This window comes from Triturus cristatus, chromosome 8, assembly GCF_964204655.1.
Source record: "Triturus cristatus chromosome 8, aTriCri1.1, whole genome shotgun sequence".
Classification (NCBI taxonomy): Eukaryota; Metazoa; Chordata; class Amphibia; order Caudata; family Salamandridae; genus Triturus; species Triturus cristatus.
This window is the reverse complement of record NC_140591.1, coordinates 330,843,865-330,858,805: the sequence shown is the minus strand read 5'-3', so window position 1 is coordinate 330,858,805 and position 14,941 is coordinate 330,843,865.

The following is a 14,941-nucleotide window of genomic DNA, read 5'->3' as shown; positions in this document are numbered from 1 at the left end:
GCGATAGGATCTGGGGAATGTCTTGACCTAGGGGAGGAGGTGAGACAGCAACAGGCTGACCTGCATCTGGAGTGTAGGGGGAGGAGTAGCCCCTAGAGGTGAAAAGGCCTGGGTTGCTGCTATAAAACAATTGTCTCATCTCCTGTTGAGTGATTGAGAATCCAGACCCACACTAATCAAAGGAAGAAGAAGTCACTTGCAGGGAGGCACCCAGAACTGGTTTGAACAGGGGTCAGTGCCCCCCAAACACAAAGACTTCAAAGCCATTGAGGGGTATAACTATGAGAGCTGAAGCACCTGAACTTTGGAGAATGGCTTGATCAAGATTGAACAAGACGAGCTACTTCGTGGTCAAGAGGAATCTTTGCCAAGGAAGACACAACTGAAGAGACTGAAGGAAAGGACTGACCCTAGCTGTGTGTTCTGGGGCTGGCCTGCAGTTTGCTGTTTTAAGCAAGGAAAGGCTAAAGGGACTTTGCATTGTGCCGTTTCCTCCTGCTTGAAAAGACTTTGCTGTGCTGTGCCCTGAAGTAACTTATCCCCAAGGGCCCGAGGTGAGCTAGCTCCTTGTTGCGGAAACACAGGAACACAAATGTTTCCAGGAGAGTCTCAGCGATGCTCTGTGCATGTGCTTGTTGCAGCCTGAGACCCTCGTAAGGTGTGCCCTGTGATCGTGGGCACCCGAAGTCCAAGCAAGGATCAGCGACGTTGTGTGCATGTGCTTTTTGCAGCCTGAACCCTTTGTGAGGATTGTCCAGTTATTGTGTGCACCAGAATCCAAGTGAGTCTCATCGACGCTGTGTGCGTGTGCTTTGTGCAGCATGAGACCTTCATGAGGATTGCCTTGTTATGGTGCACATCTGGAATCCAAGTGAGTCTCATTGACGCTGTGTGCTTGTGCTTTGCACAGCGTGAGACCTTTGTGAGGTTTGCCTTATTTTGCATCCGGAGTCCAAGTGAGTCTCATCAACGTTTTGTAGCGTGAGACCTTCGAGAGGATTGCCTTGTTCACATGCACGTGGAGTTAAAGTTAGTCTCAGCGACGCTGTGTGTGTGTTCTTTGTGCAGCCTGAGATCTTCATGTGGAGTGCCCAGTGATCGTGCACCTGAAGCTCAAGGGAGTCTCAGCGACGCTGTGTGCGTGTGCCCTTTGACAGCCTGAGATCTTCCAATTAACAAAGATTGTATCGGAGGCCCAAGCCGCTGGGCGAGGAGAGGAGAGTGAGTTTGCGCCCCAGGTGTCGACTCCTGGGGCGAGGTGCGGGCTCGGAGGGAGACGCTCTCGGACTCTCTCTCATTCCAGCAGCACGAGCCTCTGCTTCGGCTCGTATTGCCAAGGGAGTGGCATTAGCGGGGCCGGAGTGCGGAGCTGCACTTTTTGTTACACCATATGACGCATTGCATTGTTTCTGCATAACGAACTACCTGATTAGCATTTTACGCAATGCATTATTCCTGCATAACGACCTACCTGATTAGTGTATTATGCATTGCCTTATTTCTGTATAACGACGTACCTGGTGTTTGTATTATGCATTGCATTATTCTTACATTGCAAAGTGCCTGATTGTTGTGTCACGCATCAGAGTATTTTCACATTGCAAAGTGCCTGATTGTTGTGTTACGCATTGCATTATTTTTACATTGCAAAAGTGCCTGATTCTAGCATTACGAACTGCGTAACATGGTATTAGGATTACAGTGGAATGTTTAGAAGTGGTCATTAATATCGCCAGAACTTTCAAGGGCTGGCTGGCCTAACAACCGGCCAGGAAAAATAGTACACATATTCATATGTTGGATTTATATCGTGTGGTCTTATCGTATATCTTTTTATATAAAATGTATTCTTTTTTTTACAAAACTTGTGTGGAGTCTATTTGTGGTTTCATCATTGGGTTGCTGTGAGAGTGGTTGCAAATACTTTACACATTTGCCTGGCTGCTTGTGCCAAGGTACCAAGGGGGTGAGGGGGGCTATCTCAGAAGGAGACCTTCCTTTCCCTGACGTGGAAACCCGGGTCCCTATTTGGCCTATGGTACCTACCTCAGCCAATCAGGGATCCCGGGTCTAACACTAGTAAACTAATTTAACATTTGTAGTAGGTCAATACCCATAAACTCTTAAGAACACTTGCACTCACTTGATGACATCATTAGTTTTTTTTATTAGATTTATTCAGTGAATATATATATAAATATATATTTATATATTATCTACTGGCGGTCGCCAGTAGATAGTTATAGTTAGGACCGTGTTTCCATAGGAAATCCGCAACATTCTATTTGGAATAACTTTGGCGCCGGTTGACGAATCCTCGCGAAATTTTCAAAATAGGTGGGGCGCTCCGCTCCGCTCCTACCCTCAAAGTCTCGGGGGGATTCGTCAAGCGGGGGCTGAGAAAAAAGGGGGGTCCCAAAACGCGTTTTCCCCATGCAATTTTCCGTAGGGACCTTTAGTCCAAGTTACAGCCCGAACGGCTGAACAGAATTACTTGAAATTTGGCAGAGAGGTAGTCCTCAGGTCAGGGATGTGCCTTTTGCAGGTCTGGTGTCAATCTGTTCAGTAGTTCCTGAGAAAATCAAAAGTAAATTCATATATATATGTGGGCGGAGCCTAACCACACATCTCATCCTGAGATCTGATTGGCTGTCAGCACTTCATCCAAGAAGTGTTGGCAGCCATCTTGGGACCAATATACATGATAGCACCTCATTAAAAAGCATTGCAGTTAATAGAAGGTTTTAAGACTTTAGTTACATTATAAATCATTTGTTGATGGTACCATACTCATTTTAGGAATTGTGGTATGTTCTAAGGTGATTTCACCATGTGAAAAAGCCTTCTGCTGGGATATCATGATTGAGAGAAAAATATGTTCTCATGCTTTTCCCACAGAGGTTTGGAAGGTGATCTATAAGCTAAACTGAGAGCTTATTTTCTGTATATTCACATTATCTTTCTCAGTCATGTGAGAATGAAGTCTGACATTCTCAGTAAAACATGTACATCCAACAAGGGCAGAGACTGTCAGTTGATTCCTTTGTGTTCTACTGCAGCTTCCCAGAGTGTTCCAAAGAACAACTAGAGCGCTAACAGTCCTACTTATGATAAACGTATGGCACACCTGAAGCCATCTTGCTTGGATTAAAGTGGTAACTCTTAAAACATTTAATTTAAAAAGGAACAAAATGAGGGGGTTCACTTTTCCATAAAAAGTATGATTAGTGCTTCAGAAAGAAAAATTAGGGCACATTTTGAGTGACTTCTCAAATCCTCTTCTATTTCATTAAAAAATTCTGACATGCAGACTGAAACATGCACTTTCAATACCAGCAGCAGTTTTCCCTGGTGAGCAGTAGCTTTACTACAGTGATCTAATGAGCAAAAAGAGTGCTAACATTCTGAATTTATGGCAAATTTGTGACACATCTGAATGCCTTTGGAATCAAAGTAAAAAACTGAAAGTATTTCCTACTGAGGAGACTGCAGTAAATGAGGAAATTAGGAAACTTCATAACAAATAAGTCTGCCAAGATGGCCACCAGAGACAAAAGAGCCCAAATGTAGCCCAAATATCACCCAGATGTAGCCCAAGTATAGCCCAATGACAGAATGTCCCAGAGTGTTCTTAAAAACAACTAGAGCGCTTACTGTCTTCATTATGACAAAAGTATGGCACACCTGAAGCCATCTTGATTGGAATAAACTGGTAACACTTAAAACATTTAATTTAAAAAGGAACACAATGAGGGGGTTCATTTTGCCATAGAAATTATGATTAATGCTGAAGAAAGAAAATGAGGGCACATTTTGAGTGACTTCTCAAATCCTCTCCTATTTCATTAAAACATTCTGACATGCAGACTGAAACATGCACTTTTAATACCAGGAGCAGACATCCATGGTGAACAGTAGTTTTACTACATTGATCTAATGAGCAACTAGAGTGCTAACATTCAGAATATATGGCAAATGTGTGACATATCTGAATACCTTCATGATGGAATCAAAGTAAAAAACTGAAAGCATTTCCTACTGAGTAGACTGCAGTACATGAGGAAATTAGGAAACTTCATAACAAATAAATCTCCCAAGATGGCCACTGGAGACAAAAGAGCCCAAATGTAGCCCAAAATCACCCAGATGCAGCCCAAATATAGCCCAATGACAGAAGTGTGCAAAACACTTATTATTTTGTGTTTTTGCAGTGTTATATAGTGCAGACTTGTCAGGTATTGGAGTGCTTTACATGAGCATTGGTTACATCACACAAGAACAAATTCATTTTGGTTGTAGACATGGGGAGACTAAGTGATTTGACCAGAATCACAGAATGTCGAGCTGAAGCAGAAACTCCAACCTGGTTCCCCAGTTGCAAAGTCTGCAGTTCTGGAAGTAACACCACATCCTCTCCCCTAAGTGCAACATTTAATCAAGTGGTCAACTGGATAAAAAAACATAAAGGTAACAAATAATTTAAAAGTGCTTTCTCGCTATTTGAAAACTCAGAAAATATGTCCTTATTTTAGTCTTTTAGAGCACTAACCATAATTTTGATGCCAATAAGACCCTCTCATATATGTAATTTCTAAAGGAAATGCTCTAGGTATTACAGTTTTGATTACATCAAGATGACGTCAGGCGTTCCACACTTTTGTAATAAATATAGAATGTTAGCAATCTAGTTGTTCATTAGGATACTGTTGAGAGGCAGAGGCCAGGGGCACGGACTCTGAAAATTGAAGGCAGGTAGGAGGGTGCAAAGGTAACAATTTACCCACACTGAGCAGGCAGGAAGGGCCGTGGCAGCACAACAGACTATGGAGGGCAGTGGAAAGGGGGGCAGGGGCAACAAACCTACAATACAGGACTTGCAAGAGAGGCTGTGGCAATGTAATAGACCATTGTGGGCAGAAGGAAGAGGCAATGGTAGTACAACCATACATGCCAACAGACCCGATTCAGCCAGGAAACGTCCAATGTTTTTAAGCTCAAATGGGCTTTATTTTATCTGTCTCCTGTCTACAATCTCCTCTTTTTCAATGTAACTCAAAGGGGAAAATCAATACCCCAGTTTTTTTTCAAAATCTCCCTCTTACCAAGTTCAAAATGATCGCAAGTATGGTACATTGGATCATGGAAGGAAATGGAGTAGGGACATGGACTTGGATAACAGAGGACAGGAGGGACATGGAGAGGTGCACCAAACTGACCCTGCAGGGCAGGCATCAGGGTTTGCAGCAGCACAATACACCACACAGTGCATGCGGGACGGGAGTGCAGCACAACAATCCATAGAAAGCAAGAGGGAGGGGACAGGACCATGCACATGGACAACAGAGACCAGAGGGGCAAGAGGCAGGACCATAATGGACAGACAGGAGAGAAAGCTGCAGCATAACAGACCATAAAGGGCAGGAGGGATGGATCAGGGGCATTACAATGGAACAGACAAGCCAGGAGGGAGGGAGTAGGGATCTGCACATGTAAACAGAGGGTTGGGGGCAAGGGGGCAGGGCAGGAGCAGCAAGATAGCCATGGAGGTCAGGCAGGATGGGCACTAGAAGCAAGACACACCATGAAGAGCAACAGTGAGACTGTGATGGCATACACACAGACCATGGAGGGAAGGTGGGAGGGGTTCAGGGGCAGCTAACTGACCACACAGGGAAGGTGGGAGGGCACAGAAGACCATGCATAGCAAGTGGGAGGGTTAGTGGTAGCACAATGGCTATGATGGGCAAGAAGGAGGGTGCAGGGGCATGCACAAAGGACAATGGAGGATAGAAGGGAGGGCCAGGACCTGTGCACAGACAAGAAAGTTCAGGGGAAGGGGCCTCACAACAGACCGCATGGGGCAGGCAGGAGGAACAGTTGCAGCACAACAGACCAGGGAGGGCAGAAGGGTGTGGCAGTACAATGGACCATGTAGGACAGGAGGAAGAGGATAGGGGCATGGCATGTGGACAGGCAGGGTGGAGGTGGCAGGGACAGGTTACAGTCATCTGACAATGCTAGGCAGGTGGGAGGGGAGTGGCAGCTCAACAGAACACTCAGAGTAGATAGGAGTGGCAGGTCCATGGAACATGGTGGGCAAAAAGGATGGAGCAGGGGCATACACAAAGACATCGGAGGGCAGGGGGAAGGAGAATAGGGGCAGCAAGCTAAACACAGAGTTTAAGCAGGAGGTCAATGATGGGGCATAGAATTGGGCAATGGAGGGCAGGAGGAGTGGACTGGTACATCATACTAAATTGAGGGCAGTGGCAGCACATCAGACCATGCATGGCAGGAGGGAGGAGGCTAGTCCATGGATTCACACAACAGAGGATAGGGAGGAGGGGGATGGGGCAGCAAGCTAACTGTTCAGAGAATGCGGGTATTAGGAACTTTATTGTTTTTAAAACGTGTGTCTGTGCGAACTACTTAAAATATGAACAAGTATGCAGCATAATCTCACTTTTATTCAGGAAGAAGAGGACGTTTGTGACTGTGACTCCGGGCTCACTTGGCAGAAACACCCCCTGACCCTCCACCCCCTATCGCAAAATGTAATGCCCGTGAAAAGGGTAGGTGAACACAGTGTTATATAGAACATAGTCCTGAGAGCACGATTGAAAATGAAAACTAGATATAGTGTATGGTATAAACTATGCACCAAAAAGTGTGATATAAGATGAACCGGGCGTGAAATATAATATGCAATACATTGTGCACAATGACAGATTCATTGGAGAGTGCGAGATAGCACAGGCACTAGCGCATGCTATGCGATATGCGCCTTGGAGTGTAATATGCACAGGGCAGTGTTGTGTAACCTAACTAGTCTCTAAAGTTGTAATATAAAATATGTGCTGGGGAGTGTAACGTTGCATATGCACTGTGACAAAGATATGGATCCCAGATTGTAATATGTATGGCATAGCACTGTGCGTTATAACATAGGCATCGAGGAAGGCACGTTAGATGGGGCAATATAACCCGTGCGAAGACAAGTGTGGCATGACATATTCACGGGGTGGTGTTACAGTGCACATGGGCTAGAGAGTGTCATAGCATATGCACTAGCTAGTGGAATACAACACAGAGGTGTGTGGCACTCAGCAGGCAATGGTGGGTGTAACACAGCATTGGGCTCTGCCAGGAGCGCGCTGTGACTCTCAAGTGATGTTCGTCCCCTTTCCAGAGAGTAAAATAAAAAGTATTACACATCCGGCAGTGGATGTATGTTTTATTAACCGTGAGGGGGGTTTCTTGCATAGTTTTGGTCGAATTTTTGTCGAATCCCCTTTGAATGGCTTGGTGTGCATGTGTATTAAATGTGCCCGTCAATAGCTACCCATGTTTGTATAAATAAACGACGAGGGTGTCTACCGGGATTAGGCACGGTAGGGCATCAGACATGTCAGAGCTTCACTAGTGGTGTAAATACATTCCACGTGGATTCATTGTATGCATAGTCGCCTTTTAATGAATATCACGCAAATCGTCATGGTGATAGGTACGTACGGTTTGTCCAGCATGTCCTAGGTGTGTCTATAAATATATATTTTTTAAAAATAATAAAAAACAGTGGCCGGCCCTGGGGGATTGGGGTAAAAAAAATATAATTAGGAGACAGGCCCTGGGGGATGGTGTCATCAGGGCCAATAAATTAGAATGAGAAGGTGAACCACACAGCCCCCCTTCTTAAAAAATTAAAATAAATAAAAGACTGGCATCGTGCCGGGGGCCACGCCCCCTCCATGCAGCACTCTGCAAACGCGCCCCCTGGCGAGTTGTAAGTTGGGGAATTAATTCCTCTTCAATACTGAGGGGCCCTGAGGGCCAACTAGCCCAACAGGCCTCTCCAGTATGCACCAGGGAGCTGCGCTGCAGACAGGTGTTCTGAGGCCAAGCCCCTTTTTACACCTCTCTGCAACGCAGCTCTGTGGCGCCTACTGGAGGTACCTAGTGGTCTAGTTTGACCCTAGGGACCCTTAGGATTCAAGGGGACTTAATCTCTCAACTTAGAACAGCCACAGGGCGCGTTTACACAGTGGTGAAGGGAGGAGACGGGGCCTGAGGTGACGTGTGCAAACACGCACTATGGCACGTTTTAAATTGGGGATATAATTTTCCTTCAATACTGAGGGCCCCTGGGGGCTAACTAGCCCACCAAGTGCTTCCAGTAAGCACAACTGAGCTGCATTGCAGAGAGGTGGTCCAGGCCGTGCCACTTTTTACACCTCTCTGCCACTCAGCTCTGTGGCACTTACTGGAGGTACCTAGTGGGCTAGTTGGACCCTAGGGACCCTCAGGATTCAAATGAACTTAATCTCCCAACTAAAAACGGACACAGGGCATGTTTACACAGTGGTGAAGGGAGTGGACGGGGCCTGAGTTAACGTGTGCAAAAACACCCTGTGGCCTGTTTTAAGAGGTAGTTTTAATCCCCCTGCCCTATTATATACTAGGGGCTTACAGAGGAGGTCATGCTAATCACAGGGGGACCCCAACGCATAATGGTCCCTAGTGTATGTAGGTGTTTTCACTGTATTCTAAGTGTCTTTTAACATAGCACTGGCTCTAGGACTGGTTAGTCAGACTCAGTTACCACCAGTATCCGTCTGAAAAAGTTGAGGGTACAGGATGATTTTGCAACAAGGCTTCTTTCTGCTCTTCTTTTTGTTCTTTCTGCACGTTATCCTTCTTCCTGCACTTTTCTTTGTCTTTGAGGACTTCTGTTGCTTCTTTCTGCACTTCTTTTTTTTCTTTCTGTGCATTTTTTCTTCTTTCTTCACATGTCCTATCTCTGTAGGCATAGTTAGAAATTAGCATTTAAAAAACCTTTGAAATTCACAGAAAAAACCATAGGTTTCAGGCACGTTATAGTTAGGAATTAGCATTTAAAAAACCTCAGAAATTCACTGAAAAAACCATAGGTTTCAGGGGTGTTATAGTTAGCTGGACTTTTCACTTGTACAAAACCATTGAAATTCCCCCGTTATAGTTAGTTCAGCTAACTATAACTCGCGCGCCCGCAATTCACTGCTGATGACGTCACATATTACATCACTCATGACATGGTCAGTGACATCACTCATGACTATGTGTGTGAGTAACTCTATAGATGATATTGGTATGTCCATTGTTTTGAAAAGTTTAGTCTCTATTTTTGAATGTGTGTATCAAAGGTTATATTAGGGTGAGAGGAGGTCTGCCACTCTATCACAAGGATGATGTCATCAGTGATGTTATCAGTGATGTCATTTGAGATGTCATCAGTGATGTCATGAGTGATGTCACTGACCATGTCATGAGTGATGTAATATGTGACGTCATCAGCAGTGCATTGCGGGCGCGCGAGTTATAGTTAGCTGAACTAACTATAACGGGGGAATTTCTATGGTTTTGTACAAGTGAAAAGTCCAGCTAACTATAACACCCCTGAAACCTATGGTTTTTTCAGTGAATATATATATATACACACACACACACACACACACAGAAAACTCCTTCTGAGAACAAGTGCACTTGGATTGTGGATTGCTTGCCGGCGGAGACAACCGGCTTCAAACTTATAAACAATCCACTGCAGTGCGCAGTCAGGCCGGCAATGAAGGAGATGGTTCAACAAACAAGGGGTTTATTGATGGCATAAATCCTCTGTGACACGTTTTGACCGACACTCGGTCTTGATCACACATCGGAGTGCTGTGTCTCGAGTCAATACATACGATCATTTGGAAATAAACAAAGGACTACTAGTAACACTCTAAATGATGGTGAAGGTAGCAGCCATGATGGTATGGATACAAGTGTAAATAAATATGCTTATTGCAATGGAATTAAACATGTTATTCAACAAAATTATTAAACAAGTGTTGGGCATGCAGTGAAATAGCATGAATGCGTCATGTGTCCATGTTGATAATCGATAAATACCTGCATATCAATATTATTACTGACAAGGTGCAGCTGAATGCAAATGAAGGCAAAACAAATTCTAGCAGCCAAATAGAAACCTGTTTGTGTGACTGTTCTGTGTAGGACATGGTGTATAATGTGAGACAGATAGTGTCAGGGTTCTGCACTCATACTAGGGAAACATCCTGTTAATGGATGTGTTAACAAGAAAAACGTCTAATGCTGCTGGTGGTGGGCCCTGTGCCGCTTGGTGAATCTGTTCTGTACAAGTGCCTCAAAGCCTGGGTATGTAAGAGTTGGGTTTGGCAAGTGCCATGCGAACCAAAGTCATATGATTGTCCATGTCCTGGACTGAACAGCCGATGTAGACATGTGTAGCTACTACGGGACAGTGCTCATTGATGTCCTACCCTTCAAAACCCCAAATAGTGGAGGAGGAGCCTAGCGCGCAATCAAGATGGCCGCGTAGGCTTGTGGCTCCCGAGGGCCTCCGCAACCTCCCACGTCTATCCTGTCATAATCCTGATTTTTTCGATGGGCTTCTGTTTATGATCTTGCGCTAAGGTGCCACTCGTTTTCCGCATCGGAATTGGACTCCGGGAACGTGTTTTTTGGCGATCCGAAGTTTGTGACCTTCTCCGGCCTTGGTGCCGAACTCGGGTTGGTGAGGTGCCCGGCTGCGAATTGAACAACAGCGGCATGCCAGGCTGGGCTTGCCCCGGGCCCCGTGCTTTCACTTTCGGTTTCGAGTTGAGCCACTGAAACCGATGCGTGGGACATTGGGAGAGCTGCGCGGGGTACGGAGTGTAAGGCCTAGTCTTGAGCTGTAAACGGACCTCTCTCAGTTAGCGGCCCGGATCTCCTGGCCTTCCTCCGGGTGCTGGAGGGTGCTGACGTTGCTGATCGCTGACGATGACGACGAGAGTAGACGGTGACAAATCGAAATCCAAATCTACCCGGAGGGGAGCCTATTCCCAGGCCAACAATATGGACCGCTATGCACAGCCAAAGGGATCCCCCAGTGGATCGCGCAAGTCGCCTGAGCCGCCCAAGGAGGCCTCGGGCGCCTCATCCGAATTGACCCTGTTGGATGTCATGGGGGCCATTGAGGAGATGAAGGTGACTGTGAACCAGCAATTGGACACTCTGGCTAACAAATTGGACTCGGTGCTGATCGATGTTACCTTGGTCAGAGCGGACTTGTCGAAAACCAATGACCGGGTCGACTCATTGACCCAAGCGGCGTCGAGCCTAACGGTAGATGTGGCCGCCTTGCAGACGACGGTGCGGCGGCTGCAGCTTGCCAGTGACTTGACCGATCATCGCCTTGAGGACTCCGAAGCCAGACGGAACAACGTCCGCATTATCGGCGTGCCCGAACGGACGGAGGAGTCTGCTGTGGATCTTTTTGTGGAGGATCTGGTGGTGACTCATCTAGCACCCAAAGGGCTGAGCAAGTTCTTCGCTGTGGAACGGGCCCACAGGATTCCGGGGGGTGCGCCCAAGGTGGGTGCCCCCCCGCGGCCTATCATTGCTCGACTTTTTAATTTTCGGGATAGAGACGCTATCCTGCAGGCGTCGAGGGTGGCTGGGCCACTCCGATTTGAGAACTCTAATGTTAGCTTTTACCCAGACTTTACACAAGCGGTTCAAAGGCAACGGATGGGGTTCTCGGCCATCAAACGGCGCTTGAGAGACATGGAGTTCAAGTATGCGATGCTATTCCCGGCTAGGCTGCGGGTCGAGTTGGATGGTCGCTCCCACTTCTTCGACCGACCGGACGCGGTGGTAGAGTGGCTGGATGCCCTACCCAAGAGTCGGGATCGGGAGGGTCGGATGGCGAAGAGCGGAGAGGGTTTGACGGAGTAGGAATGGAACTGTGATCCTGGTGATGGACGGTATCGGTAACGTCTTGCACCTGTGGCTGCACTGGACTCCAGTTTGTAACGTTTTGCCCCGTGGTACTTGGAGGTTGCGGAGGGCTTGCTGGGGCCCTTTCCTCCTTCTGGGGTTTTTTCTTTTCTTTATTCATATTGGGGCGACAGGCACACTGCAGGTTGGGGGGGGCTGTTTGGGCTCACGCAGGGGTGCAGGGAGGGGGGAGTTTTGTTGGGGTTGATGGGGGGGGATGGGGTTTGTTTGTTTGTTTCACAAGGCGGGGTAATATTTTTTGCTGTGCTATTCTGATTGTGCTCCCCGGGAGGGGGATATTTTGTGCTGGGAGGGATGGGGGGTAGGGGACTGAGACTTCTTTCCTGGAATGTGAACGGGCTGGGGGACAGGATTAAGCGGGGGTAGTCCTGCAGTTCCTGAAACGTATCTCGCCTGACATAGTGTTCTTGCAGGAAACGCACCTCATAGGGAACTCTGTTCATGCCATGAACAGACGAGGATATCGCCTCCTGGCCCATTCTGGTTTCACCTCTGGCTCGAGGGGAGTGGGCATCTTGGTCAGGACCTCTCTCCCGCTGGTGGTGGATGAGGTGCTCCATGACGACAGAGGGCGCTACACCGCGCTGGTGGGGAGGTGGGAGGGTAGATTGATTTCGCTGGTCGCTGTCTACGTGCCGCCGGGCCTACAGACGGCCACCTACGCTGATTTGGGGCGCCTGCTGCTTGGGCTCCCCGGGGGGGTGTTGGTGCTGGGGAGGGACTTTAATGCGGTGGTTTCCGGTGTTGAGGATCGCTACCCCCCTAGGGACCTCCCTCGGGCCCAGAACTGGTTGGGGGGCTTTCTGGATACCCTAGGACTGATAGATTGCTGGCGGTTGAAACACCCTGGACAAGCGCAATATACCTTCCACTCCGGGGCCCACGGTAGTCTTTCGAGGCTTGACTATATGCTAGTGCCTGCGGCCCAGGCGGGGATGATCGGAGAGGTGCGACACTTGGCGCGCGGTATATCTGATCATTCCCCCCTTTTGCTACACCTGGATATCGCCCGGGGGGCGGAGGGGAGGGTGGCCCCGATCAACCCCTGGTACCTCCGGAACCCCACGATTTGTGCAGACCTGGTTAAGTCTTTGGGGCACTATTTTGATGATAACGTGGGGTCGGTGTCTTCCGCCATCTCCCTTTGGGAGGCCTTTAAGACGGTGCTCCGGGGCCAGGCCCTATCTCTCATTTCCCACACCAAAAAATGTGAGGTGCAGGAGGTTGTTCGGCTAGAAAATGAGATCACCGAGTTGGAGAGTGATTTGGAGCGAGGTGTTACGGATGACGGATTGCATGTGCTGGAGCTTAAGCAGGCCGACTATAAGGCGCTGGTTACTGAATCTGCTAAGAGTATGAGCAGGGAGCAACAGGGGCGGTTGTACGATATGGGTGATAAGGCCGGGAAGTTGATTGCCTGGTTGGATAAGAAGGAGAGTGCGAGTCGAGTGGTGCCGGAGATTGAGAGGGTGGATGGTGTGCGTGTGACGGACCCCGGTGACATTGTTGATTGCTTTGCGGAGTATTTTCACGGGGTCTACTCTTCGGTCTCAGAGCGATCGGAGGAAGACTCTCGACTGCTGCTTCGAGATGTCGCTCTGCCTTCCCTCTCTGATGAGGACAAAGTATTGATGGATGCGGCCCTATCGCCAGATGAGATTGCTTTGGCCATTCGCTCCATTGCCTCGGGTAAGGCCATGGGTCCTAACGGACTTCCTATTGAATTGCATAAGCTGCGTCCAGATGCGATCGCCCCGTATCTCCGGGACATGTTCCTTGAGGCTCGGGCGGCGGGCTCCCTCCCTTCTGATCAACGTCTTGCTACTATTGTTGTTATCTATAAGGAAGGGAAGCCGCGGGATTGGTGTACTTCTTACAGGCCTATCTCTTTGTTAAACGCGGAGCCCAAAATCCTCGCCAAGGTACTGGCCAATCGTCTGATTCGGGTGGTGGGCGACCTGATTCATCAGGATCAATCCGGTTTTATACCCCATCGCAATACCGCTTTGAACCTGCGGCGATTGCATGGCGTCCTTGCTCGCGCCCCATTCATTCGAGAACCGGCCATCTTGGCGTCCTTGGACGCCACCATGGCGTTCGACACCTTGGAATGGCCATACATCTGGGCGGCGTTGGCGAAGTTTGGGTTTGGCCCGGGGTTTATCGGTTGGGTGAAATTGCTTTATGATAACCCACTGGCACAGGAGGTGGTCAACAGACGGGTGTCGGCTCCCTTTGTTTTGGGTAGGGGCACCCGACAGGGATGTCCACTGTCGCCCCTTCTCTTTGCGCTTTGTTTGGAGCCCCTTGCGGAATGGTTGCGGTGGCACCCCTCGATACGTGGCCTTAGATGGACGCCGGAATACGAGGATCGTGTTTCCCTATACGCGGACGACATCCTCTTGTATCTTGCATCTCCGCGCAAATCGCTCATTGTATTGGTGGATGTGTTGAGCTCCTTTGGGCGCAATTCCGGATTAGTAATTAACTGGGCTAAGTCTTGTGTCTACATTCTCTCCGGGGAGGCCCCCCCCCCTTCCGCGGGGGTGCCCTATCCAGATTGCGGAGTCGGGGTTCACGTATTTGGGTATCTTTATAACTCTGGATCCGGTGGCCCGGTATGAATGGAATCTTCTCCCTCCCCTCCAGCGCCTACGGGCGGATGTGGCGGGTTGGCGACGGCTGCCGCTCTTGCCGCTTGGCCGGGCAGCATTGTTCAAAATGATGTCGCTACCACGCTTTTTGTACGCCCTGCAGAACACTATGGACGTAGTGCCGGCCCGTTATTTTCGGGAGGTGGAGAGTCTCCAGCGTCGGTTGTTTTGGGATGGGCGGCCGCGGATTGCTCTTGCCAAACTGACTCTACCGTGGTATGACGGGGGGGTCGCCCTCCCTGACATTAAGCGATATTACTGGGCCTCCCAGTTGGCTGCCGTTAATCACGGGATGTATGGCCCTGCTTTGAACCCGGCATTTGAGATGGACAAATTGCTACTGCCAGGCGGAGACTATAATCGAGCACTATACTCGAGATCCCTTGATGCGCGGTTGACGGGCCCGACGCGGGTCGTGGTGCAGGTGTGGCATGCAGCAAATG